This window comes from Chiloscyllium plagiosum, unplaced genomic scaffold (genome assembly GCF_037043375.1).
Source record: "Chiloscyllium plagiosum isolate Xiang-an unplaced genomic scaffold, Cpla_swu_hap1 HiC_scaffold_25, whole genome shotgun sequence".
NCBI lineage: Eukaryota > Metazoa > Chordata > Chondrichthyes > Orectolobiformes > Hemiscylliidae > Chiloscyllium > Chiloscyllium plagiosum.
The window spans coordinates 42,317,598-42,345,293 of record NW_028270163.1 but is presented as its reverse complement, the minus strand read 5'-3'; the positions used below and the strand labels follow the sequence as shown (position 1 = coordinate 42,345,293).

General features: G+C 40.4%; 1 long non-coding RNA gene across 1 annotated transcript in view; it reads right to left on the bottom strand.

Annotated features, from left to right (window-relative positions):
* Positions 1 to 27,345, bottom strand: part of LOC122562208 (uncharacterized) — an 87,423-nt gene extending 60,078 nt beyond the window's left edge. Inside the window, exons 1-2 of the long non-coding RNA XR_006315264.2 lie at positions 27,203 to 27,345; positions 25,663 to 25,800 (exon numbers count right to left, since the gene is read on the bottom strand). This is a non-coding gene — a long non-coding RNA (uncharacterized LOC122562208). The remainder of the gene's footprint in view (positions 1 to 25,662; positions 25,801 to 27,202) is intronic.
* Between the last annotated feature and the right edge of the window lie 351 nt (positions 27,346 to 27,696).

The window sequence follows — 27,696 nt, the reverse complement described above, 5'->3', positions numbered from 1 at the left end:
TATTTTTCTTAAAGGTGTACCCTGTGCCAACAGAGAGACAATAACACAACACTTCTGGTATTAAAATCACACAGGTAAATTCAAACTGTTAAATATTCTCATATGTCCAGGGCACCAAAGTGTCTTTGATTCTGCCTGTATCCAGTACAGTTTTATTCCTTAAAAATTGTGTTTGAATCCTAGAATCCCTACAGTGTGGAAACAGGCCCTTTCGCTCAGCAAGTCCACAATGACCCTCTGAAGAGTTACTCACCCAGACACATTCCCTTACTCTATTACTCTACATTTACCCCTGACTAACGCACCTAACTTATACATCCCTGAACACAATGGGTGATTTAGCATGGCCAATTTACCAAACCTGCACATCTTTGGGTTGCGGGATGAAACCGGAGCACCCAGAGAAAACCCACGAAGACACGGGAGGAATGTGCAAACTCCACACAGACAGTCACCCGAATCAGCGTCCCTGGTGCTGTGAGGCAGCAGTACAAACTACTGAACCACGTGCTGCCCATAGTTTCATTAAATCATGAAAGCCTAGAAAGTCTACAAAATTAGTTACTCCACTTTTAACACCGATGGAAAATTATTTCCAGAGAATATTTCAGCAGAATCCCAGTGCATCATGCAAATAAGTTGACCCACAAAGGACAGAATGTGAGAAACCCTCAGTAAATCAAGAGTCATCAGATTGGCTGTATGGACATTATATTAGCCTTTAATCTCAGCTTCAAACTTAATACAGCCATGGCCCAAACATTCAGAAATGAACTGAATTCCAGAGGTGAAGTGGAAATGACTGCCCTTGACATCAAGGCCATATTTGATCAAGTGTGGCATCAAAGGGCCTGAACAAAACCGGAGTCAAATGGAATGGGAGGAAATGTCCCCGTGGGTTGGATTCTTACCTGGTACAAAGGAAGATAGCGTTGTTGGCAGTCAGCCATTTTAGTCCAGGGAAAACTGCAGGAATTCCTCATGATAGGGTCTGAGGCCCAAACACCTACAGCAGTTTTAGAATTGCCTAACTTCCAGCATAGGGTCAGAAGCAGGGTATTTGCTGATTACTGCATAATGTTCAACACTACTTGTGACTTCTGCTACTGAAGCAGTACATCAGCAGTAAGACCTGGACAATAACTAGACTTGGGCTGATAAGTGAATGTAACAGTCACACCCAACATGGACTGAGCAGTTCATCACCACCTCCTCCCTTCTCCCGGGCAATTAGGGTTGGACAATAAACATTGACCCAGCCAGTGCCATTCTCATCCCATGAACATTGAACAAAAGGAATGAAAGAAACAAAATTTCTCTCTTGAGAGTTGAAGTCATGATAAAGAGGCTAGGGAGCATGAAGATAAAAAAAAGACCAACTTGGACCAAAGTCAATGCATGAGCTCCTGCAATGTCCTCTCTGCTTTATTCCTCTGTGCCAAACTCCTCAAATGCACTCACTGAGTCATTTGCTTCATCATTCTCAAATCTCAGCATGGAATTAGACATGGTTACAGAGGAAGTGGCACTCATTACTCAGCCACAGAGCACAAGGAAGGCAGTAGAGTGGGGTAAGGTTAAAGATCTGCCAAACTCCAATTGAAGTCTTAGCATCTTTTTCATGTGGTTTTATGCCCACATCCTTGAGTTTGGGCTCATTTACAAACTGGTCAAAGTGAAGGCAATGTCAAGAATGGTTTCCACACTTAGATTTCTTTTGAACTCTGTTGGTTGCACATTAATTTTTAAAAATCTTTTACATATGGTCATCTGAGATGTATCAGGCTCTAATCTTGTTACACTTTTTAAAGATTATCCTTTATGTGTTTCTGTCTTTATCCAACCTTTTCTCGACTAACTTGGTCACAATTCACTATTTATGCTCGGTAAGGAGTGACTCTGTGACATCATCACCAAGTTGCTCCAAGGTCTTGATGGTGTTATACAATACAGGAGAATGGCATGGTGACTCAACAGGCATGAGATTTAGAACCCACTTGATAAAACATCTATTTAAGGAACATCAGATCCATGTGCTGATTCTGAGGTGAACTTCCAGAACTATGTAGCAACTGACAAATGTGGTTTTCTTATCTATCACTCCAGTTTGCAGCAAAATCTGAGGAATTTCTCTGGTATTGACATCAATAGAGCAGCTTCATTTAAGTTCCATCAGATCTTCACCAAAGAAGCAGCCAATGATGGATTGAAGTCTCCACCTCAAAAGCTGTATAAACTGTAGTTCTGGAAGCAATGTGGGAGAGAACACAGGGACGATATGGTGGTTCAGTGGTTAGCCTCACAGCACTGGTTTCAATTCCACCTTGGGGTTCTGCCTGTGTGGAGTCTGAACGTTCTTGCAGACTGCGTGGGTTTCCTCTGGGTGCTCCGGTTTTCTCCCACAATCCAAAGATGTGCAGGTTAGGTGGATTGGCCATGCTAAATTGCCCATCGTATCCAGGGATGTGTTGATTGGGTGGATGAACCATAGGAATTACGGGGACAGGGTAGGGGTGTCAGTCTGTGGGATGTTCTTAGGAGGGTCGGTGTGGACTCAGTGGGCCAACTGGCCTGTTTCCACACTGAAGGGATTCTACGGATGCAGACTAGCATCCACACTATGCTATAGGTCTCCTTTTTCAACAGTAGAAGTTGGCAGTTAGTATTAGGTAAACAACTCTCCCAATTAATGGGGACGCAGTGACAAATATTCAAAGTAAACACAATATTAACATTTAGCTACCCAGTACTGTCATTGCTGGAAAGGCAGCACACACACACACCAACCCTTACACAATGATCTTGTGCTATGAACGCAGTATGAATGAAATCCAGGCCCGCATAGGAATGGTGCTACAAAATAAATCCTGTAAAAGCTTGCTTCCTGTTACAGAAATCTCATTTGAGGCTTTACCATGGTATATAGCATCACAAGCCCAGAATCACAGTTGTACTCGACAATGGTTCAGCCTTGCAATTCACAATCCAAGTCACACCGAGTGTGAAAGCAGAAAACTTGGTCTTACTGTGCATCTGGCCTTCATTGGCTTTTTACGGACAGATCACAGCAAGGGGCAAAAAGCTGAAGGGAATTTAGGGGGATCATCTTTAGGGTGGACACACAACGCAAACAGCTTCCGCCACACTGAGCTGCAAAAAAAATAACTTGGCCCAATTATACGTTTAAATTACACTGAAAATTGTATGAAATCTCTAGGCGTATGTCTTAGGTTACATTGTTACACCCTATGCCTAAAGCAAATATCAATGATTATGACTGTACTCATTCAGAATCATACCTGATGTCTAATCTAAAGACTTTGAAAAAGAATGCAATGATGATATAGGCTGCTGGTTCTATAGTTCAGGTGATTGCACAGACATAAAACAGTTATTGTGCTAACTCGCACCTTTCATGACTCTGGGACATCCCAAAGCACCCTACAACCATTGAAGTCCTTTTGAAGTGTGTTTACTGTTGTAATATACTGGAATGTAGGAAATGAGGCAGCTAATATACTCACACAAGAAGCCCCGCAAACAGCAATAAGATAATGACCAGATAATTTGTTTTAGTGATGATGATTGAGGGATAAATATTAGCCACAACATGAAGGAGAACTCACGTGTTCTTCCTCAAGGGATGCTTTACATACACGTACAGGCCCGGGGTTAATATCTCATTTGAAAGACAACACTTTTTATGACAATGCATCACTCTCATTCTGCATAGATTATACATACAAGTCACTAAAGACTTAAATTTACAAATTTCTGGCTCAGGTGCCAAGCATGGTACCAACTGATGCAATTAAAATTTTGTAAATATTATATTTGCAAGACTTTTAATGGTTTTCCACATTTTGTCTGGTCTGGGTGCTATAATCTGCAGGAGTGCAGGTCTTCACTGTATAAGAAATCTTCGCTATTTCCTCACTTATCAAATCTGTTTTCCTGGTCTTGTTGGCATGTCCTGAGATGCTAGTGGTCAGTATCCAACATGGAGGTCCTTAGGAGCAAACATTGAGCTGAGCTCACCAGGTAACTGATCTGGTTTCCAAACCAAGTTTTCTCAATGTCTTGATTCATTTGGTCAGGTATAAAGCTGAATATTAGTGAGGTGAGTTGGACCGTCAACACGGCATTCAACAATCAATAAGCCCACTTAATTGGCAACTCACTGCTAGCAAGAAACACACTTGTCAAAAGCACAACAAATGGAGTGAGATGCTCCTGACATTGAGATCAGCCTTGCCAGACTGCTTATCTGATTCTACCACAAATTTTGCCATAACCCATACCGCTCACACCCCAATAAGATTTTGCCCATTAAGCCTCCTGTTTAGATATCAAATTGTGAACTCTTCTAATATCTAAAAAAACCTTAAAGAAAAAAGTATACTTCTAAACTGTTCCACTGTTTTGAACTCTAAGCACTTTGGAACACGGTGTGCATGGTGGCTCAGTGGTTAGCACTGCTGCCTCACAGCGTCAGGGTCCCAAGTTGATTCCAGCCTTGGCCGACTACCTGTGTGGATTTTGCACATTCTCCCCGTGTCTGCGTGGGTTTCCTGCGGGTGCTCCGGTTTCCTCCCACAGTCCAAAGATGTGCAGGTTAGGTGAATTGGCCATGCTAAATTGCCCATAGCGTTAGTCAGAGGAAAATTGGGACTAGGTGGGTTACTCTTCAGAGGATTGGTGTGGACTTGTTGTGCCGAAGGGCCTGTTTCCACACCGTAGGGAACCTAATCTAAACATCCTTAGAGTCATCAGGATGTACAGCACAGAAACAGACCTTTTAGTTCAACTCGTCTGTTTCAACCAGATATCCAAAACTAATCTAGTTCCTGAGTTTAATTTAGACAAATGCAAGGTGCTGCATTTTGGAAAGGCAAATCAGGGCAGGACTTATACACTTAATGAAAAGGTCCAGGGGAATGTTGCTGAATAAAGCGACCTTGCAGTGCAGATTCATATTCCTTGAAAGTGGAGTCACAGGTAGATAGGATAGTGAAGAAGGCTTTCCTTTATTGGTCAGAGCATTGAGTTATAGCAGTTGGGAGGCCATATTGTACAAGACATGGTTAGGCCATTTTCGGAATATTGTGTGCAATACTAAGGTCATGACAGATAGGACGGATCAATAAGCAAGATGGGTTTCGGACAGTTTGTAAAAGAAATGGAAATGAGGAGTATTTGTTTTCACGCAGTAAATTATTCTGATCGGGAATGTGCCTTAAGAGTATCAGAATTAGTTTTAATAGTAACTTTCAATTGGATATTAACTTGAGAAACAAACATGTGCAAGGCTCTGGGAAAAGAGCAGCTCGGTGGGGTAATTTTTAAAATAAAACCTGACATGGTTTTAATGGGTCGAATGACCAAGTCTGTGATGTAAGCTTCCCGTGTGCTACAAATGAAAGTACCTTCCTATTCAGCCTTTCATCTATCACAAAAATGTCATGAGGGTTACCAGCCCTGATGCTTAATCTGCCCAAACCTCCTTGGCACATATCATGACCTGTACAAAGTATAATCATGAATCACTTTTGTCCTTGCTGACCTGTATAGAATTTTGGTTCCCAAAATCATAGAGTCATAGAGCACAGAAGAAGACCCTTCGGTGCAACTCATCCACGTTGACCAGACACTCCAATCTGACCTCGTCCCATTTGCCAGCATTTGGCCCATATTCCTCTAAACCTTTCCCATTCATACACTCATACAGATGCTTTTTGAATGTTCTAATTGTACCAGCCTCCACCACTTCTTTTGTCAGCTCATAACATATGCATAAAACCCTCTGCTTGAAAAGAATACTCCTCAGGCCCTTTCTAAATCTTTCCACTCTCACCATAAACTTATGGCTAGTTTTGGACTGTCCCCTCTGAAAAAAATTTACCTTGGTTATTCACCCTATCCATGCCCCTCATGATTTTGTAAACCTCTGTAAAGTCATCCCTCAACCTCTGATGATCTAGGGAAAAAGCCCCAGCCTATTCAGTCCCTTCCAGTAATTCAAACCCTCTTGGCACCATCCTTGTAAGTATAAATATATTTATATTTATTTATATAAATGATTTAGATGAGAATATAGAAAGCATGGTTAGGAAGTTTGCGGATGACACCAAGAAGGGGCAGCACGGTGGCTAAATAGTTAGCACTGCTGTCCCTCAATTCTATCCTCAGGCGACTGTCTGTATGGAGTTTGCGCATTCCCCCGTGTCTGTGTGTGTTTCCTCCGGGTGCTCCAGTTTCCTCCCACAATCCAAAGATGTGCAGGTTAAGTGAACTGGCTATGCTAAATTGCCCATATTGTTCAGGGATGTGTAGGTTAGCTTTAGTCAGGGGTAAATGTAGAGTAATAGAGTAGGGGAGAAAGTGAGGGCTGCAGATGCTGGAGATCAGAGCTGAAAATGTGTTGCTGGAAAAGCGCAGCAGGTCAGGCAGCATCCAAGGAGCAGGAGAATCGACGTTTCGGGCATAAACCCTTCTTCAGGAAACTGAAGCCCCTAATAGAGTAGGGGACTGGGTCTTGGTGGGTTACTTTTCGGGGCCGAATGGCCTGTTTCCACATTGTAGGGATTCCAATCTATTCATTGTAAGATTGGTGGTATAGCTGACAGTGAAGAAGGTTACCTAAGATTACAAAGAGATCTTGATCAATTGTGTCAATGGGCTGAAGAGTGGCAGATGGAGTTTAATTTGGATAAAAGAAGTGCTGAATTGTGATAAAACAAACAAAGGCAAGACTTATACAATTAAAACTAGGATCTTGCGCAGTGTTAAGCAAAAATGAGTACTTCAGAGTCAAGGTTGTGGTGCTGGAATAGCACAGCAGGTCAGACAGCATCAAAGGAGCAGGAAAACTGACGTTTCGGGCAAAAGCCCTTCAAAGGGAATGGTACTTTGTGTCGTGTTGTAGAACAGACAGGCCAAGAGGTTCAGATACATAATTCTTTGAATTTTGCACCACATATAGATAGGATGGTTAAGAAGGCATTTAGCAGGCTTACCTCATTGCTCAGACCTTTGAGTACAGGAGTTGAGACATTGGTGAGGTCTGTCATGGAGTACTGTGTCTATTTCTGGTCTCCCTGTATTAATAAGCTGGAGAGCATTTAGGAGAGATTTACCAGAATGTTGTCAGGAATTCAAGGTTTGAGTTACAAGGAGGGGCTGAATAGGCTGGCACTTTTTTCACCAGAGCATAGGAGGTTTAGAGGTGACCTTATCGAGGTTCTTAAAATCATGAGGGATATAGATGAGGTGAATGGCAGGTATCTTTTCCCTAGGGTGAGGGATTTCAAGATTAGGGGGCATATTTTTAAGGGAAGCAGAGAAATATTTTAAAAAGACATGAGGGGCAATTTCTTTTACACAGGGAGTGGTTCACTTGTGGAATGAACTTCCACAGGAAGTGGTAGAAGCGGCTACAATTATGGCATTTAAAAGAAATTAGATAAATACCTGAATAAGAAATGTTTGGAGGGATATGGGGCCAAGAGCAGGCAGGTGGGACTAGCTCAGTTTGATCATATTATGGTTGGACCAAAGGATCTGGTTCCGTGTTGTACAACTCGATGACTATAACATCCTTCCTATAGAAAGGTGACCCAAGTTGCATGCAGTATTCTAAATGTGACCTCACCAATGCCCTGCATAGCTGCAACAAAATGCCCCAACTCTATATTCAGTGTTCTGACCAATGAAGGCAAGCATGCCAAATGCCTTATTCACCACCTTGTCTACCTGAGACTTTCAAGGAATTATATATACACCTGCACCCCTAGGTGTCTTTGTTCAGCAAATCTCCCCAAGGCCCTACCAATATCTGCATAAATCCAGTCCTGATTTCCCTTCCCAAAATGCAACACTTTACATTTATCTAAATTAACCACTGGTGGTACGGTGGCACTACTGCCTCACACCACCAGAGTCCCAGGTTCAATTCCAGCCTTGGGCAATTGTCTGTGTGGAGTTTGCACATTCTCCTTGTGTCTGCGTGTGTTTCCTCCCACAGTCCAAAGATGTGCAGGCTAGGTGAATTGGCTATATTAAATTGCCCATAGTGTTATGGTGCATTAGTCAGAGGGAAATGGGCCTGGGCAGGTTACTCTTCAGAGGGTCGGTGTGGACTGGTTGGGCCAAAGGGCCTGTTTCCACACAGTAGAGAATCTAATCTAAACTCCGTCTGCCACATTTTGGCCTTTAGGCTCGTCTGATCAAAATCCCATTGTACTCAGAGATAATATTCTTCGCTATCCGCTACATCACTTATTTTGGTGTCCTCTGCAAAATGTGGAAGCTCACACCAATTAATTTTGAGTGACTTTCACTTAAGAGTTTCAACATTTCACCCTATGGAGGAATAAAGAGATCATATGACCATAATAAAGTGACATAATAACAGAAGTAGGCCATTCAGTAGATCAAAATCGATTTGATAACCCTCAACTCCAATTACTCCCAGAAACTTCAGGATTTCCACGTCGAAGCATTTGCCATGTCATCAGTTGCTGTTAGTTTCAGAAGGGAATTAAGGTAAATGCTAACAATCTTCCCTTCATTACAACAATAAAATCTCACTTATTTCCTTTCCCTTAATCCTGACCTGGAAGTATTTAAAGTCACATTAGGTGTAGAGCATGCAGGATAAGCACCTTTTGCCTTTGTAATTCACTTTAATTTATAGAGCCATAGATATGTACAGCATGGAAACAGACTCTTCGGTCCAACCCGTCCATGCCGACCAGATATCGCAACCCAATCTAGTCCCACCTGCCAGCTCCTGGCCCATATCCCTCCAAACCTTTCCTATTCATTTACCCATCCAGATGTCTTTTAAATATTGCAATTGTACTCGCCTCCACCACTTCCTCTGGCAGCTCATTCCATACACATAACATCCTCTGCATGAAAACGTTGCCCCTTAGGTCTATTTCATATCTTACCCCTCTCACTCTAAACTTATGCCCTCTATTCCTGGACTCCCCCACCCCAGGGAAAAGACTTTGTCTATTTATCCTATCCATGCCCTTCATGATTTTAAAAATCTCTATAACGTCACCCCTCAGCCTCCAACTCTTCAAGGAAAACAACCTCTCCCTATAGCTCAAATTCTACAACCCTGGTAACATCCTTGTAAGTCTTTTCTGAACCCTTTCAAGTTTCACAACATCTTTCCAATAGGAAGGAGATCAAAATTATATGCAATATTCGAACAGTGGCCTAACCAATGTCCTGCAACATGACCTCCCAACTCCTATACTCAACACTCTGACCAATAAAGGAAAGAATAACAAAATCCTTCTTCACTATCCTATCTACCTGCGACTCCACTTTCAAGGAGCTATGAACCTACACTCCACGGTCTCTTTGTTCAGCAACACTCCCAAGGACCTTATCATGAAGCATATAAGTCCTGCTAAGATTTGCTTTCCCAAAATGCAGCACTTCACATTTATCTAAATTAAACTCCATCTGCCACTTCTCAGCCCATTGGCCCATCTGATCAAGATCCTGTTGTAATCTGAGGGAACCTTCTTCGCTTCCACTACACCTCCAATTTTGGTGTCAGTCATTTCATTAAATGTTTTACATTAAAATAAACAGGCAAGTTTCCATCTGATAAGAGTTTGGAACATTTACATCCTATGTTCACATTCAAATCAATTTACTTCCTTGATATCAAATGTTCCTTGGTCTACTCTTGCAGGTTTTTGTAGTCAATTCCATTTTCCAACAACACTGCCCACCCCAAATCTGAATAGTAAGTTCTTTAACTCCTGGATTATACTCTCTGGGATTCCCTCACTAATCCTTTCCACTTCTTTGTCATTGTCTGAAGTACACAAAACTTCAATCACTAACTAAGCTTTTCATCATCTCTGACTTCTTCCTTCCCAGCCATTTTTGTGAAGCACCTACAGGTCTTCGTTTATGTTAGTTACTCAATGTACATTCAGGTTGCTGATACTGATGAAAGCAAATAGTTATTTATATTTATGGTCTCAACGTAAAATGATGTTTAAAGACTGCACATGATTGTGAATGAAGTTTGACTGAGTATGCCTAATAATATCGAAATGGAGACCATCTTGTATCAGCTATGTGAAAGTTTTTAATTCATAAAATCTGAAGACATTGATTTGTCTCAAGAGACATTAAAATGTGGTATATATAGCATAGAGGAATAATGGATTGCCAATACTGTGTTGGGTATTAATTTAGAGACATGATATCCCCAACTTTCCAATAATGATGTTACCCATCTTTGTTCATTCACCCAAGTTCCAACTAGTATTTGAGGTAGTATTTTGAACTTTCATAATTGTTAGCAAGGCAATGGTAAATAAACTTTCATTATAGCTGAGAAGGGTAAGAATTGTCTTTCAAATGAATATCTTTTAAAGATATCAATGAAATTGGCAAGCAGATTTTAACCAACCTTTTCTCTCTGATTTCAAACAGTGACTTAATAGTCAGTGTCAACAAAAGAGACAATACAATAGAGTTCAGTTGGCATCATCATAATAAAAAAACATAAATAGAACAAAACTTTGTAACAAAGGCTTGGTACACTCTGAGCGACTGGTCCATGTGTGATATAATCTGGTTGTGGGCAAGTCCAAATTCTTATCAGCTGGGAAATTGTCTATTTTAATATAAAATTCAATGAAATGACTCCCCATTGTTTAAAGTAAATTATTAATTATGAAGGCAAACGGTGCTTATCTCGCACGCTCTATAATTAATGCGACTTTATGTACTTCAAAAGCAGGATTAAGGGAAAGGAAATAAGTGAGATTTTGCAGTTTTAAAGTGGGGAAAACTGTCAGTAATTGCCTTCATACTCTTCTGAAACTGATAGAAACGTTTGACATGACAAATGCTGAGATGTGGAAATCTTGAAGATCCTGGGAGTTCTTGGAGTTGAGGGTTATCAGATCAACTGTGATCTTATTGATGGGCTGAATGGCCTACTTCTGTTATTATATCTTTTTTATGGTCATATGATTTCTTCATTCCTCCACAGGGTGAAATGTTGAGATCCTCAGAGATGAAAATCACTTGAAGCCAACTGGTGTGAGCTTCCATTTTTTGTACTCTCATTCTCGCCTATAAAAAAAACTCTTGAAAAGGCTGTTTTTTGTTGAATGAGATGTAACTGGAATTTTTGTGACTTACCATACCATAATTACACCCGACCACCGTCTCTGACTTGAAAACATTTGTTATTTTTATCATGGAAAGACAGATTTGACTTTCCATAAATATGAAACAAATGGATATCTAAAATAATATTTTTTTAATCACATTTCAATTTCAATCTTAAAATTTCCCAAAGTTCAAAGTTTGTGCGAAGATTTGTAGCTCGGGTGCTCGTTGTTGTGGTTCTGTTCGTCGAGCTGGAAGTTTTTGTTGCAAACGTTTTGTTGCATACATCAGGAGCATCTCGGAACTGACAGCCATACTACTGCGACCCCTAGGACTCATAACAGCACACAAACCAACAGCCACGCTCAGACAACAACTCACCAGAACGAAGGACCCGATACCCAACATGAGCAAAACGAATGTAGGTGTACAAAATACCATGCAAGGACTGCACAAAACACTATATAGGACAAACAGGAAGACAGCTAACAATCCACATACATGAACATCAACTAGCCACGAAACGACACGACCAGCTATCCTTAGTAGCCACACACGCAGACAACAAGCAACATGAATTCGACTGGGACAACACTACTATCATAGGGCAAGCCAGACAGAGAACAGCCAGGGAATTCCTAGAGGCATGGCATTCATCCACAAACTCCATCAACAAACACATCGACCTGGACCCAATATACCAACCACTACAGCGGACAGCTGAAACTGACAACCGGAAGCGGCAGGGACAGACCACTATAAACACCGGAGGAAACATCAAAGAAGCGCTTCGCAGGAGGCTCCCAAGCACTGATGATGTCGCCTAGCCAGGGGACGAAACATTTGCAACAAAAACTTCCAGCTCGGCGAACAGAACCACAACATTTCCCAAAGTTCATTTTACTTTCTGTGAAATTAAACATATGAATCATAAAACCAGCTTTTTAACATCATCTTTTGCTGCCTGATATATTTTTAATGTGACTTTTTGTTTAACAACATAATTAATTCTGGATGGCTCTCGGGGTCACAGAATGAGATTAACAGTGGGAGAAATGAAGTCCACATCACAAATCTCACTAGATGTTTGTAGGTAAATTCTTCAAAGTCAGAGAAGAATAAAAGCACTTCAATACAAATAGTAAATCAGGAGTCAATGCAAAACCTCCCCCAGCATATTGCAATGATCTTCTTAAATTTCAGGCATTCATACTACATCAGTGTGACATGTGTACTTTTTATAATATCTGTCCTTGTGATATGTTTAAACTGTAGTCCTCAGAAGGTAGAATCTTCTGCCTATTGAAGAAAATCAGGAGTTGGGACCATTTCTAGCTTTCAACTACTGCCACGACCTGCAGTGTGCTTTATGTCTGCGCTGACTTTAAGAGAGTGTGCTGACTTTAAGGAGTGGATACAACTTTGCAACTCTATCTGGTAATTAGTCTTCTATGACTATGCAAGCTGTACACACAGATAATCTGATAGATTGCTGTAGTGTTTGCTTCATCATTTGAAATGTGTTTTACTGTTTTAAATAAAGTAGCCCATGGAGTTAATCAATCCCTGAAGAAAGATTGATTTTTAGACCTTGAGCATCGACATATCATGTGTATTATCCCAGAAGGCAAGTTCTCCACTGGCCACCTCAATGGTCTCTGAGGCTACAGATCCAATAAGAGTGTAATAAATTGGAGGGACATCTAAATGCTGTAATCTTAGAATTCATGCCCAGTTCTACCTTCACAGGATTGAAGAGATTCCTGTCTTAGTGACATCTTATTTCACTTTAGTCATTATGTTCATTGATAGACCAATTGAGACTGCAATAAAATTCATTAGCTTTTTCATATTTGTCAGATAGATGGATTATTTTATTGTCATTCCTTAATCTGTGTTTAAACTCCAGACATGAAGGTTCTGCAAACTGTATGTCACTCAGATTCTGTCAAGAATACAACATATAAAAACAAATGTCAAACGTTATTCCCCATGAATTATAACCAAGCACTTAATTTGTTTTGCTAATGAACTCAGTCGAGGAAGGGAATAACTAATTTTACAGTTTTTTAAAAAATCAGTTCATTTAAAATTCCTAAACAATGTCACATCCTTTTGACAGTTTTTCAGTTGGAATTCTGTTAACTCTGAACTTGGTAAACTTCACTGAAGCATTGTAATTACGTTTTGGCAGGGATGCCATTTCAAAGCTTACAAGCTGCAGACAACGTGCAGAAATGAAGACATGTACCAAGATTGTTTACACAAAAGGATTGAAGTCAAAGCTGTGCCAGCATAAATGATCTTTAAATCATTGCTGATATTGCCCCACATTTAACATGCATAAGTGAAAGACAAACATATCCTCACCATCTGACCCAAACAGTAAACCAAGACTTTATTACTGGAACCTGCGGGAGATAAGTTTATGCTGAGACTATCCTAATGTACAGCTGAGAAGGTTCAGTGCTCAGAACACCTGGATCACAGCATCATTGCCATGGTTACTATCATCCCCTTCCCAGCAAGCCTGCTAAGTTTATCTCATCACCCAGGATTGAGACCATTTTCCCCTCAGGTAATGCAAAGCAAGTCAGTCAAGGCAAGCTGAGGCAGATTAATATAGTGTCGCTGGTTTGTGTTATCCCTGTGAAAGATTTGCACTGATCCCACGAGCTGATTAGATGGGAATTCTGTCTTATCAACATGATCTAGAAAACTACATCCTGATTTCATAACACAAGTTTTTGTACAGAGGTTCAGTAGGTCATACTCTGACAACTGCCTGTTCATATTCACATCATGAAAACACAATTTTATATTCTAAACACACACATTCATTGGTGTTCAGGCTTATTCTTCTACAAGAATAATGCATTTCCTGTTTCACAGAAATGAAAATTATATGTAGATTTTATTTCACAAATCAGAGCTCTGAAGGTTAAGCTAACTAAATTAACCATTCCCACCTTCCAGTCACTGATCTCTTAGTTCCTTCTACACATAGGCGTATATATGGATGAAAGGTCACTGCTTAAGACTAGCTGGAGGGTTTTTTTTTTAAAAGATTGTAATCTCCGATTTCACTAAGGGAATTAGTTTTGTAGTAATATCCTTCTGTTGCATATTTTTCTCTATTATTCTTTTTTTACTCTTTGCTCTCCAAAGTCAGTTCCCTAACTCATGCCCAGTACCTTTTCAGAACTCCACGTTTTTTGAGTGTCTCCAATATTGATGCGTTCCTGCCATATCACTGACACAGTGCTAATTGTTGTGAAAAATGACATCCTCTGTGCCTGTTACCATGGTGCACAATTCCTTTTCATCCCTTCAACCCTCTCTATTGCCTTTTTCACAGGCAACAAACGATCCTCCACTTCTGTTTTTCTCAGCTGCCTTTCATTATTGATCTCGTCAATCACAACAGAAGCATCTCCAGCAATATATTCTCTTATCACCTCAACATAGTTACCTCTTGAATTGCCAAGGCCGAATTCAACCCTCCCATTATTCCTCATCCACACATTACTCTTTACCAATCATCCTCTGTAGGCGTGAAGTGGAATCGGAAGTTATTCAAAACCCATCTATTTACATACTCAACATTGGACCCAAGGCATTAGCTTTCATATGTTACTGACTACATCCAGCTCCACCTGTAAATCTCAGTGGGTCAGGGAGCATCAATGGAGAGAAAGCAAGCTAACATTAAGCTAACAAGCTAGATGACTCTTTAGCAAAGCTCTCTCTCCATTGCTGCTGCCTGTGATTTCCCGCTGTGATTTCCAGCATCTTTCGGTTTCAATACAGATTCTAGCATCTGCAGTAATTTGATCCAGGTCTACCTGTACCTTTCCAGACCCTATCATTGCCTTGCCACCATCAGACCACTTCTGAGAGTCTTGGATGAGCTGTGAATGCCTCCAGTTAAAGCAGTTTTAGTCAAGTTTTACACGTTTTGTAAACATCACTAAACCTATCCCTTCTCTAGCCACTGACTCAGCTGGAAGCCAATCTCTATGTTGTCTTGAACTACAGGTTCACTGTAAAGGGAGTCTTGATTCACATTGATTTGTGACCTATTCCTCATCTCAGTCCATCTAATGCTGAAGATTTCATTCTTGCTTCTGTTACCACTTGACTCAACTTTTTGAATACTTGTGTCCTGCATGCCATAAATATAAGGTTGTTGTGGTTCTGTTCGCTGAGCTGGGAATTTGTGTTGCAGACGTTTCGTCCCCTGTCTAGGTGACATCCTCCGTGCTTGGGAACCTCCCGTGAAGCGCTTCTGTGATGTTTCCTCCGGCATTTATAGTGGTTTGAATCTGCCACTTCCGGTTGTCAGTTCCAGCTGTCCGCCGCAGTGGCCGATATATTGGGACCAGGTCGATGTGCTTGATGATTGAATCAGTGGATGAGTGCCATGCTTCTAGGAATTCCCTGGTTGTTCTCTGTTTGGCTTGTCCTATAATAGTAGTGTTGTCCCAGTTGAACTCATGTTGCTTGTCATCTGAGTGTGTGGCTACGAAGGATAGCTGATCATGTCGTTTCGTGGCTAGTTGGTGTTCATGGATGTGGATCGTTAACTGTCTTCCTGTTTGTCCTATGTAGTGTTTTGTGCAGTCCTTGCATGGGATTTTGTACACTATATTGGTTTGCTCATGCTGGGTATCGGGTCCTTCATCCTGGTGAGTTGTTGTCTGAGAGTGGCTGTTGGTTTGTGTGCTGTTATGAGTCCTAGTGGTCACAGTAGATATAAGGTCTTCCAAATGTCATGTATTAATAATCCAACTGCACCAAGTCCTGCTCACCATTACTTGTATCCTTACACTGGGATCTCAGTGGTTCAAATCCTTAATTCAAAATTCTCATCCTCATGTTATAATTTCTGTATGCACTCACTGCTCTATGTTTCTGCAATCTCAATGACTCCCTGTTCGTGGATCAGCCCTCCCTTTGGCCACCATTGTCAGTCTTGTCTTCAGACATCCAGACCTCATATTTTGGAATCCCTCCCAAAGTTCTGCAAATTCTCCACGTCTCTTTCCCTTTAAGTCTTGTCCTAAAACTTACCTCCTTGATAATATTTTCTTTATTACCCCTCTTAAGATATTTATTTCTCTTACTCACCATCATTTTGTATGATTATGGCTCTGCAAAGGACCACACAAAATTTTATTTTACATTAACAACTCTATGTAAATGCCACTTTTGTTTTCTCCCACTTAATTTTCTCCTTACCATTTTTCACTTGCTTTAGTTTACCTTTCTCATTAATTCCCCTTAATTAATTACCAGAGTCTCGATTAGAGTGGTGCTGGAAAAGCACAGCAGTTCAGGCAGCATCCAAGGAGTACCTTAATTAATTACCAGCCTTTCCATCTTTTCATGTCTGTGTACACCCACACATTCCCACCCTCTGACGCATCCACACATTCCCACCCTCTACTTTCATTTGTTTTCTGAAGCAAACTTCTTGTTGTTGTGCCAATAGTAATTGAGATCCGTAGAGAGAAGAGAGAGAATATGTGATACATGACAATGCTCTACACAGGGTCAGTGTAGGTATAAGGTATAAGGTGCTAAAATTACCAGGAAGTTTAAACTTCTAATTGGAATGATTTGTACTGCTTAAGATCCAATGCTAAGGTGTTTCTGATCTCAGAATTGCAGAACAAGCGAACAGGAAACAAAAGTAAGCCATTTAGCCCTTTGAATCTGCATTGCCATTCATTAAGATCGTGGCTGATTGGATTTTAATGTCAACTTTACATTACTGCATAGCCCCGATAATCTTTCATCCCCTTTGGTAATCAAGAATCTACCTATTTCTGCATTAAAAATACTTGACTTGGGGATTTTTTGCAATACTTACCCAGACACTTAAGTATAAATGTTCGACTGTTCAATCTCCGGTTTAACTCAGTGGTTAACAGAATTACCAAATCCACCAGACTCCACATCACAGCAAACCTCCCAATCCAATCCAGTTCCCCTCAACCTGACTACCATGAAGCAATTGTATTTCTCCTTCCATCGTTGTCATCATCAGTATTTTCCCTCCTCCTTCACCCTCAAATGTTGTGATGGATTTGAGGAAATACTGTACATGTCAAGAGTCGGATAAGAGAGATAGGGGGTGGAAGATTGTGGGTGTGTAGGATGCTTAGGGATGCTACAATAACAGTGCAGGTGTTCACATAACACAGGAATTATTCTACTAACCACACAACCACACAATCTCCCTTGGTAACATCAAGGTGCTTACCATGAGTTTAAAGGCTTGTTCTCAAAGATTATGAGGTTAAGATTGGGGCTGCCTTTGGGCCAATCACAGCTCCCGCAAACGTTTCAGGAGCATACCTGTACTAGAGCAGCATGATGGGGTCATGCAGGGATTGAGAGATTGAAGAAGGGAATGGGATTGACTGGAGTGTTCTGGAAAAAAACAGAATGAACCAGCCATCCTTATCCTGTGTCATAAAAACCCAATGCTTCTCTTGTGACCAATGCAGGTTAAAGGACTATATTTAGAAACATCATGTTCCTAACACTTTTCATTTATACATTGTATTATTCAGATGAGCTATTGCTTAAAGACAGTTCTGTTTGGCATGAACTTACAAAACAAACCTTCCTTGATCAAAGATTGACAAGTAAAGAAGGGAAAAATGAATATTGTATTCTATTGTAATATATTAAATATTAGTATTCATAGCACAGTGAATCTTAACATAGCTGTTTAGACTGTTTAGCAAGGACATCCTCATTGGCAAATAAAGAAACAGAAATAGCTTCAGAAAAAAATATGAAATTAAAGTAATTAATTAAATGAAAACCACATGGCTATAAAGTTACAATAAATACACAGATTGGAAATTTGCATTACAGTATAAGCAATTCCCTGAAACAGTCATCATTGTACTCTCTTTTCTTGAATCTGTGACCACAAACTAAAACCTGTAACATTACTCACTTGGAACAGGATCCGATATTGCAACACTAACTGTAAAACAAGTTGTCATTATCATGACAAAGCTCAGTTCTCAGGTGGTAAGATTCCAGCTCTTCATCCTCAGGCAAAATGACTGGACTTCAATTTACAGGGTCAAATAAAACACTAAAAGACAATTGTATGCGTTGAAGTTAGCTGGCTTCAGTTTGGACCATGGATTTTTGATCACACACGAGGGTAGATTATTCCACTGTGCATCCATAATCACTCCATTACAGGGGAACCTCAATTATCTGAATGAAACGGGTGGGGACTATATTGTTTAGATAATCAAATGATCGAATAGTTGAATGTTTGGATAACCAAATGCTGGACAACACAGATTAACCAAGCTTCGGGACCTTGCGATTTTGTTTGGATAATCCGAAATTTGGATAATTGAATATCAGGTAATCGAGGTTCTTCTGTGTTTTGAATCAGGTCAGATCCAACATTGTTATAAGTAGCCTACCAATGAGGCAGTGTATATCATAAAACTGCCAGAGACATTTCCATAGCTAAGATATTCTTGGAAAATCAATCTTATCTGTGTTCATAATTTTCGCTAAAACTGATTCTCTTTTGAAAGGGGTCCAACAGGAGGATTTGAAGTGGAAGAGAATTTAATTTGGTGACATCCAGGTTTTTTTGGTCATCTCTCTTAAAAATACTTCTTTTGCAACAGTCTCAAATAATTTAGTTCATTAATATCCAATGCAGTGTCATATAGACCAGGGAGCTTCCAGAAAGAGTTGCTCTTTTCTGCTCAGATGACAGTGTGTGGATTTTCCTCTTTACTGCATTTGAGAATTCAATGTTACTCAGACATTGGATGAATGAAACTGATTTTCCAGGACACCCCCTCCTTTGTAGTCTGTGAACATTCCTAAATATGGCGCAATGCACAACTAAAAAGGTGAAGGGTGCGGATTGGTGTTTGTTGCATTATGGAATTAATTCTAGACCAGACAGACTGTACATTTAAGACAGTTACACAATTTCACAACATGTTTCACTAACAGGAACCTGGAGATCTTGATCGAGAGGATGATGCAGCAGAGTCATGCTTTCGGAGGACTGGCAAAGGATGCCATGCCACCTGAACATGGCCTGAGGTCACCACCTGGGTCAGGGCCGTCTGAGGAGTATCAGCCAGCACAGCTGTGAGAAGGAAATGATCTCCTCTACTGTACCAGGATGTGTGTCACACATATCTCTCTGCTACCTCACACTCACCCCACCTCCACTACTGCATCAAACATCCACTAAAGGTCTGCTGCTCTCACTATCGCATGCAATATCTTCTATCACATTATCTCAACCACTCTGACCTCCTCCACCACTAATCATGGCTTCTGCACTGCCTGCTCATGCCTTTGAACACCTCACCTGATATCCCTAACCTGCACCAGTGGATGTGCAACCCACTTTGATCTCATTCAATCTCTCCCTTTATCTCACTACAGTAGAAGACAGCCCACATTAGAGTAGAGTAAATGCACACGGTTAACCCATTGACCCTGCTTCCGTTGGATTGTTCTAACTCCTGTCTCATTGACTTCAAACTGCAAGGTGACTTCATCATTTACACTGCAGTATTTCAGCATTGCCTTGTTGCTTGGTTTTTGAGAATGATGTTCCTTGTTCTGTGCCGCAAAACTAGCGCACATCCTTGGTCCTGACTTGCCGTAATCATCAATTTTCTGACAATAAATTGGTCAAGACCTTTGCCAAAGAGTTGACCAATCCACCCAATGTGTGTGCTCTGTTGGTTACTGTCTTGCTGCTGCAATTCTCACCTTTCAGGATCCCAGTAAAGATATTTTGTGGTTAGTACGTGACTGGATACCTGACATCGGGCAACTTTAATTGTAATTTTTCTTGTTTGAATTCAGGTTCACTGGTGAAATCTGTCAAGCAGTCACACTCGATTTTAATTTTGGCTAGCAATGGTTTCTTCTTTTGTGTTCCTGCACTGGTAAACTATGTGAACATCCAAAAAGGCTTCCACTCCAGGAAGATCACTAAGATCATGTTGTTTGCATTGATTGTCTTACGAAGGGCATCCAGAATCTATTTACAAAGCTACTACATTCATCTAGCTTCACTTCCAAGTAACCATCTTTTGCAATGAGGGCACCCTCATAACCTGTCCTACCTGTTCATCTTCCTTCTCACCGATCCGCTCCACACTCCTCTCTGACCTATCACCATTATCCCCACCTCCATCTACACATTGTACTCTTAGCTATCTTCCTCCCAGTCCAATCCCTCTCCCATTAATCTCACCACCCCCTCAGCTCACAGCCTCATTCCTGAAACGTCATCTCTCCTGCTCCTTAGATGCTGCCTGACCTGTTGTGCTTTTCCATCGCCACACTCTCAACTTAATCTCCTGTATCTGCAATCCTCACTTTCGCCACTGAATATTTTTGTCATTTTGCCAAAATTCCTTCAATTGTTGGTGTGGGGTAGTCAGATCTTTTTTTTTGTTTATTTGTTTTGGCTCTATCAGCCCAAGCTTTAGACTTTCGCCACTGAAATGTGTGGCATTTGTTTGCTGTCTATGATCTGCAAATCCAGATGCTCAGTCATGCTGTTGCAATCACAGTAATCTACCCACTCGGCACAAATATGGTATAGTACATTAATCATGGGTGAGTTTTCTTTTTAAGTACATTGGGAAAATCAAAGTTGCAAAGGTAGCCACAAGGAGGAATGTACAGAGTTAATTTGAATAATTTCCATGCTCAATATGTCATTAATACAACAAGGTTTGGATCAGGTTTTTAGATTTGATCATATGAAATGGAGCAGGTTTAATAAATCATTGCAGAGTAAAAGATCTACCAGGGAACAGTGATCATAACTTTGTAGAATTTAGAATTCAGTTTGAGAGTGAGAAACTTGGGTCAGAAACAATCATACTAAAGTTAAACAAGGTTAATCACATGGGAATGGAGGCAAAGTTTGCTACAGTGGACTGGGAAATGGGTTTAATGGAAAACTCAGTCAAGGAACAATGGTAAACATTTAAGAAAATATCCATGACTCATAAAAAAGCTAAATGCCACTGGAGAAGAAAGATTCTAGGAAAGGGACAAACTGAGTATGGTTAATCAGGGAAGGTAAAGACATCAAATTGAGAAAAAACAATATGGCAAAGATTATAAAAAAACAGAGGACTGGGAAACATAACCAAAAGGATATTAAAGAGGGATAAAATAAACTGAGGACAAAATAGCAAATAACAAAAATGAACAGTAAGAGCTTTTTTAAGTACAAAAAAATGCCTCAGTTGCTATTGGCCATTTTGATAATGAGACTTGGGAAATAATAGAAGGAAACTAGGAACTGATGGAGGAGGTTAGTCAATACTTCACTTTAGCCTTCCTGGTGGAGGACAGCAATAACATTTAAAAATATTAAGTAGTCAAGGGACTAAAGTTCACAGGTTACACATTGATCAATGGACTGCTTTTCACTTTTTTCCTCTCGAATTTAACATGTACTGTTCATTAGTAACATTCACTTGCAGTGAACTTCTGTTGTGTATTTTTTTCTCTCTCCTGCTTTTCATAGAGATTTAGAGCTTAATATAGTTTTGAAACAGTCTCTTCCCAGTGATAACAGCTTACACTTGTTCTAGTTAGTTCGACAAATCTGTTGGTATTATATAATTCTGCTGCATTTAAGGAATAATTTACAGTTTTGTCTCATATTCCCAGTCATTTCAATAGAAGCTGGTAGGAGAGAAACTGCAGCCATTTTCCCTTAAGCCTTTTTAACCATGAGCTTCATTTTTTTCAGTGAAAGCTCACAGCCCTACAGGTGTATTTTTTTTTTCTCATCCGGAAACTCACTTCAGTGCCTCTTCTGACACCATCTTTCAAGTGTAGGAGACAGCAGTGTGTCCACCATGAGGACCATATTAAAGTGATGCAATGTGCTTGCCTCATTACAGACCCTTCAGCCCCCCACATCTGTGCCGATCACAATGCTATTCTCAATGCATCCCAACTGCTTGCACATGATCCCTATCCCTCTACTCCCTGTCTGTTCATATTTCTGTCGAAATGCCTTTTAAACTTTGCTAACTTGTCTGTGTCTACTACCACTCCTGGCATTGCATTCCAGATACCTGCGCAAAAAAATGTTCGTCGTACATCCCCCTTAAACCTTTCCCCTCTCACCTTAAACTTCTACCCGCTAGTAATTGACATTTCCACCCTGGGAAGAAAAAGACTCCAACTATCCACCCCTCTCTTTATAGCTAATACATTCCAATCCAGGCAACATCATGATAAACCTCTTTTGCAACCTCTTCAAAAGGTTCCACATTCTTTTTGGAGACCAGCATAGCACACAATACTCCAAATGTGACCTAACTGAAGCTTTTTTTTAACAGTTGCAACATAGCTTGGCAACTTTTATATTCAATTCCCCCACCAATGAAGGCAAACATGCCACATGCCTTCTTCTCACCTTATTCACTTGTGTTGTCACTTTCAGGGAGCTATGAACTTGGATCCCAAGATTCATTTGTATGTGAATGTTCCGAAGAATCCTCCCAAGTGCATCATCTCACCCTTGTCTGGATTAAACTCCATCTGCCATTTCTCTGCCCAACTTTCCAACTGATCTGTATTCTGCTCTATCCTTTGATAACTTTCCTCACTGTCCACAACTTCACTAATTTTCATGCTGTCTGAAAATGTATAATTCAGACCGACATCTTCTTCTACATCATGTCTGCATATTACAAACAACAGAGGTCCTAGCACTGATCTTTGTGGAACATCCATTGGTCACAGACCTCCAGTCAGAAAAACACCCCTCCACAGCTGCCCTCTGTCTTCTATGACCAAGGAAATTTTGTATTCAATTTGTCAACATAATCTTTTGGACCAGCCTACCATGAGGGACCTTGTCAAAAGCTTTCAAGCAGCATTGTATAGGTCTGGTAGCTGATGAAGGAGCAGTGGTCCAAAAGCTAGCATTTCCAAATAAACCTGTTGGACTATAACCTGGTGGTGTGTGATTTGTAACTTTGATTAACATGCTGAGACTCACTGTGCCAACACATCACCCATGGTTAATAAACCTCAGGACAGTAAGCCAGAGCATTTAGTAAAAAGTAAAAAAATGTAAATGATTTAATTTTTTTAGTCAAGGGGAAAAGTGAAAATATGCAAAGTTGATTTACTCCAATTAATGAGACAACTTCATACAATGTATAAGACATTAGTTCAGCTAATAGCAATATTACTCATTTCATGCTGAGGTATCGAAAGGTGAGTTGTTTTGCTTTATTCTTTGTGCATGGCAATGATTTGGCCTCGACACATTTGCTGGTTTGCCCTTCTTTTAGCCTGTTTTTGATGCAAAAGAAACTGATAGAGGTAAAGAATTAATTAAGCTAAAAGGACAGATAAGGCACCTCAGCATGAACTAATTTGAAAATCATCTTGCACTTCACACATCAAAGTTATCCTGAGGTGGAAATACATTGACTGAAGCAACAAATCAGCACTGAAACTCTTCCACCTTTAACCTTCGAGTGGCAGTTTAGGATTTGTAGGTGGTAAAGTATGACAGGTCTGAGCTGGGAAAGATGTGCAGATGAGGAGGTCAAACAGAGCTGTCAGGGACAAGAGGAAATCATTCATTTTAGGATTATATCAATGTATGATTCATTGCTATGACACGCTCTGAGGATATTTGCTTACAACAATTGCTAATTACAGTGCCTCAGGACACTGGATGTGAAGCATTCCCACTTCTGTTCGTTTTCAACTTAAGTTTCAACATTTTGTTGTCTGTTTATTTTAAACTGCTTCTAAATCATAAAATGTGAAAAGGAAACATTTTGTTGAATACTTGGTGTGGCTTCTGTGCAAAACCATGTGTTGCATCTGAAAATCTAGTAGCACACAGAACCTTTGAGCAAGTGCAATTCTGCTCAGGCTGTGTGACCAATAGGAGGTTGTAAAAGATGAGGAGATCCAGGTGTGCTCTGCTTGCATTTGTAGCTCACTAAACCTCCCAAATCCTGAAATCTTTTGCCATCTAATTTATTACACCCGGTCACTTTTGGATACAAGTGAGGAGCAAATTCAAGGTTCAAGGTGTGGTGTCATTGTAAAGTTAAAATTGTTCCAGATTGATGCTAAACTTGGAATGTCACTGCACCCTTTGTGAACTTTATAAGAGCGGGCGTGCCTACCTTTAGTATATCAGTGCACTCATTTAACATTTTGAATACTAGTTGCTATTCTCAGTTTTCGATGTATTAAATTGCTCTCACAGGTTTCACCTTACCTTCTAAATATATAAACCAGCTAAAAAAAAACTCTGTGGGCAATAGTGCAATGGAGCATGCTTTGGTGACCCTGCATCTGATCCTGCCAGAGAATCTGAGGTCAGAGGATGGTCATGTCATTTATATTTCATTGTCAGGCACCTGAAGCAATATGAGTGCATTTCTCCCAGGCTATGAAGAGCGCACCAATAGAGTCCCAGGGCCAGGAGGTCTGACTGAAGTAGGAATTGTAACAGAGCCTGGAAACACTGTGCAATACAAGGCAGACAGCAGGTTACCAGCACCACTCAAAATTTGATAACATTTGACCAATTATAAAGGTGGCCAAGAAATCTTTATGTTGCTACTTTGAAATGAGTTGAGATTCCAGGCCTTGCTGGGCCCTACCCTGATTGTGTGCCAAAGTCACCCCAGCTTTCCAATTGCTGGGCAGCAGGGAAGCCGGGCCTAAGGAAATCCCCACTGCCAGCATTCAGTCTCCTCAGCTCAGTTCCCTCTGATCTTAGGGCATCATACTTAAGATTGGAGACATAATATCTTAACTGGAAACTATCAGTTACATAGTTTAAATGGAAGGCCCACAAGAGATTTAGCAACTGAGAGATATTATGCTTCTTCTGATTTAATGGAGTTTAGTGCCAAAATGCGATGAACAACATATATGGGTAATAGTGGGGGAGCAGTTAAAGTATAGCTCTCCAATGACTTTCTGTCAAAACAACAAATATGAGTTCATGAATTCAGAAATGAAAGTTCTTGTAAAGGCTTGAGCCGAAATTGAGCATGCTATTACCAGGCATTCAAGATGAAGGTAGAGACCCCAAACTGGTAGTGCCAGGGTTTAGTATGCATTGACCACAAGGTCTTGTTGGTCAACCAGAACTTAATAAAGAAGCTGGAAAACCCCGAGGAAACTGAGTTGGGAACATGAGGAGTACAATTGTGTAGCCACCATGTTCATCTATGGGGCATATCTGGCCAGGCTATTGCAGGAATTAGACAGATTCAGAAGAGCCACACCACTCATCAGCTGAGGGCTGGCATGTATCTACTTATGATTATTGTAAGACTGCTGGATTTACCCCCCATTAATATATATACCCTTAACTTGGATGCATTGTGAATAAGCAATTTGTCTCCAAGTCCCGCTATCAGAGCAGTGCAGGAACATTCAGTATCTACTTACAAGTAAAGGCAGGCTCATGTGAAACAACTTCACAGGGGGCTGTGAATCAAATCAGTCCCAGGATCTGAGAGATGGTTAACTGCAGCTTTCAACTTGGAAGCATTGTTTTTTTGTTTTCTCGGCCTCACAACAACTACTCTATAATAGAAGCACATAAACTTTGTTAAAATCCTTTTCAGGTTAATCAGGTTTTAACTTCAAACAATGTTAATGGAAAAACCAATAACGCTACATGTGGGTGAAGTAAGGCGCTGCTACGTATACAAAGGGAAAAAGAGAACCAGTAAGAACGAAGAGGAGAATGTCATCACATACCCAAAAGTGGAATTTCTGCATTAACAGGGTGGATGGAGGGCAGATTTGTACCAACATGAACTGAGTTTGGGATGGAGAAATACACCAGCATCAACTTTAATCTGTTTCGATATACATCAGTGTAAGAAGATAGAACATCAGTGGATGTGAAAGACAAGTGGAAATAAAAGCATGGGAGAGGAGTACATGTCCAGATGTATTGAGGGAAGAATAACGTAGTAATGAGATAACAAAATACTTCAACATCAGATTTAGCGAGAGAGAAAGCAACAATACATTTCGACATTAACTGCAAATTGTGCAGAACGGAGACAGAAATCCTTCAGTTTCTGCCACATTTTTCCATTCCAAACTATATTTTGCAACTTAAGTTATGATAAGCCCATGTATCGTTTTATGTGTATCTGCCTGCAGTCAGCCTATATTGAGGGAGTTGCTCACTGTTGGCCTCATTTTGCACGTGTTATACATTGGCTTGTGCATAGCTTGCCTCAGTTGCTAACATTAAGAAAGTTCTTCCAAATTATTGCCTTTATGAAAAAGTCGAGACGGCATCAAAAATAGTATTTATAGTACTGAATCCCACTTTTACAGGAGGTGCATGAGCTTAATTTATGTCAAATGGAGACAATCTGTCTTGTACTTTAAAAAAACATGACCTCTCCTGAAATACATTTATTACCTATACTCTAAAACTATATAAATATGGCCAAAGGCTTGGTCCTTAGGATCGAAGCCTGATGTGGCAAAAGCAAAACAAAACCCTGAGCCAGAAAAAAGTAATGCCAAGTAGAAATGTGCAAAATCAATGGTAGAAATCAGACTTTTATTGCACACTTTTATTTACTGCTGTCATCCAAACTCTAGCCAAGTTGCTTAATTTAAGAGTGCTTCCTTTGTAGGCCTTGCAGCTAATAAATGTGCTTGACTAGTCTTGATTTTGAAAACATAGACAACTGCAGGGGCTCCCCACAAGGTCCCTGACACCTAAAGGGAGATTTGTTCCTGGTAACAGGGATATTGTTACAGCTGAATCAGCAGCATCCCAAAAAGTCTCAGCCATATAACACTGAAGAGTGGAAGAGGTATTTAATATTAATCCACTACTTCCCAAAGGATGAGCAGCAGGGAGCTTTCTGTCAATGCCCAGGAATACCATTTCCTTTTGGCAGTCCCATCACCAAGTAACACCAAGGTCAGAAGGCCAGAAAATCGAGGGACTCACCATTATATACGTGCAGGGAGACTGGGATCTGTCCTGGTTGGGGCATGTGGCAGGAAGTACATGATCATCGCTGGGAGGTGGCTGTAGACCATTCTAATGCTGTTTCCACAACCATCCCACCTGATTTGAATAGGATAGCAGAAAACAACCCAGATCTCTTTCTGGAAAAGATTAGAGTGTCATTCAAAATGAGTCCCTGGGATGCCTAGTTATTATTTTTAATTTGTTAATCACTGTGCGTCATTTTGATTTTGCCAATCCATACTTTCCAAGCCTGATTAAATTGCAATATCACGTTTGTACATGCACAGCACACAGGAATTCAGATCCTCTTGTTCTGTCAGTCAGGCTTTAATTCCCGAAGACATTTTGCATGTTAACCCCTCAGTGTTCAATGACATTTATTTATAACAATTTCCCTTTGTCAAACATACTTTTATAAATGTTTATCCCCTGAAATTTGAAACTGTTCTACAAAAGACATATGCTAATGC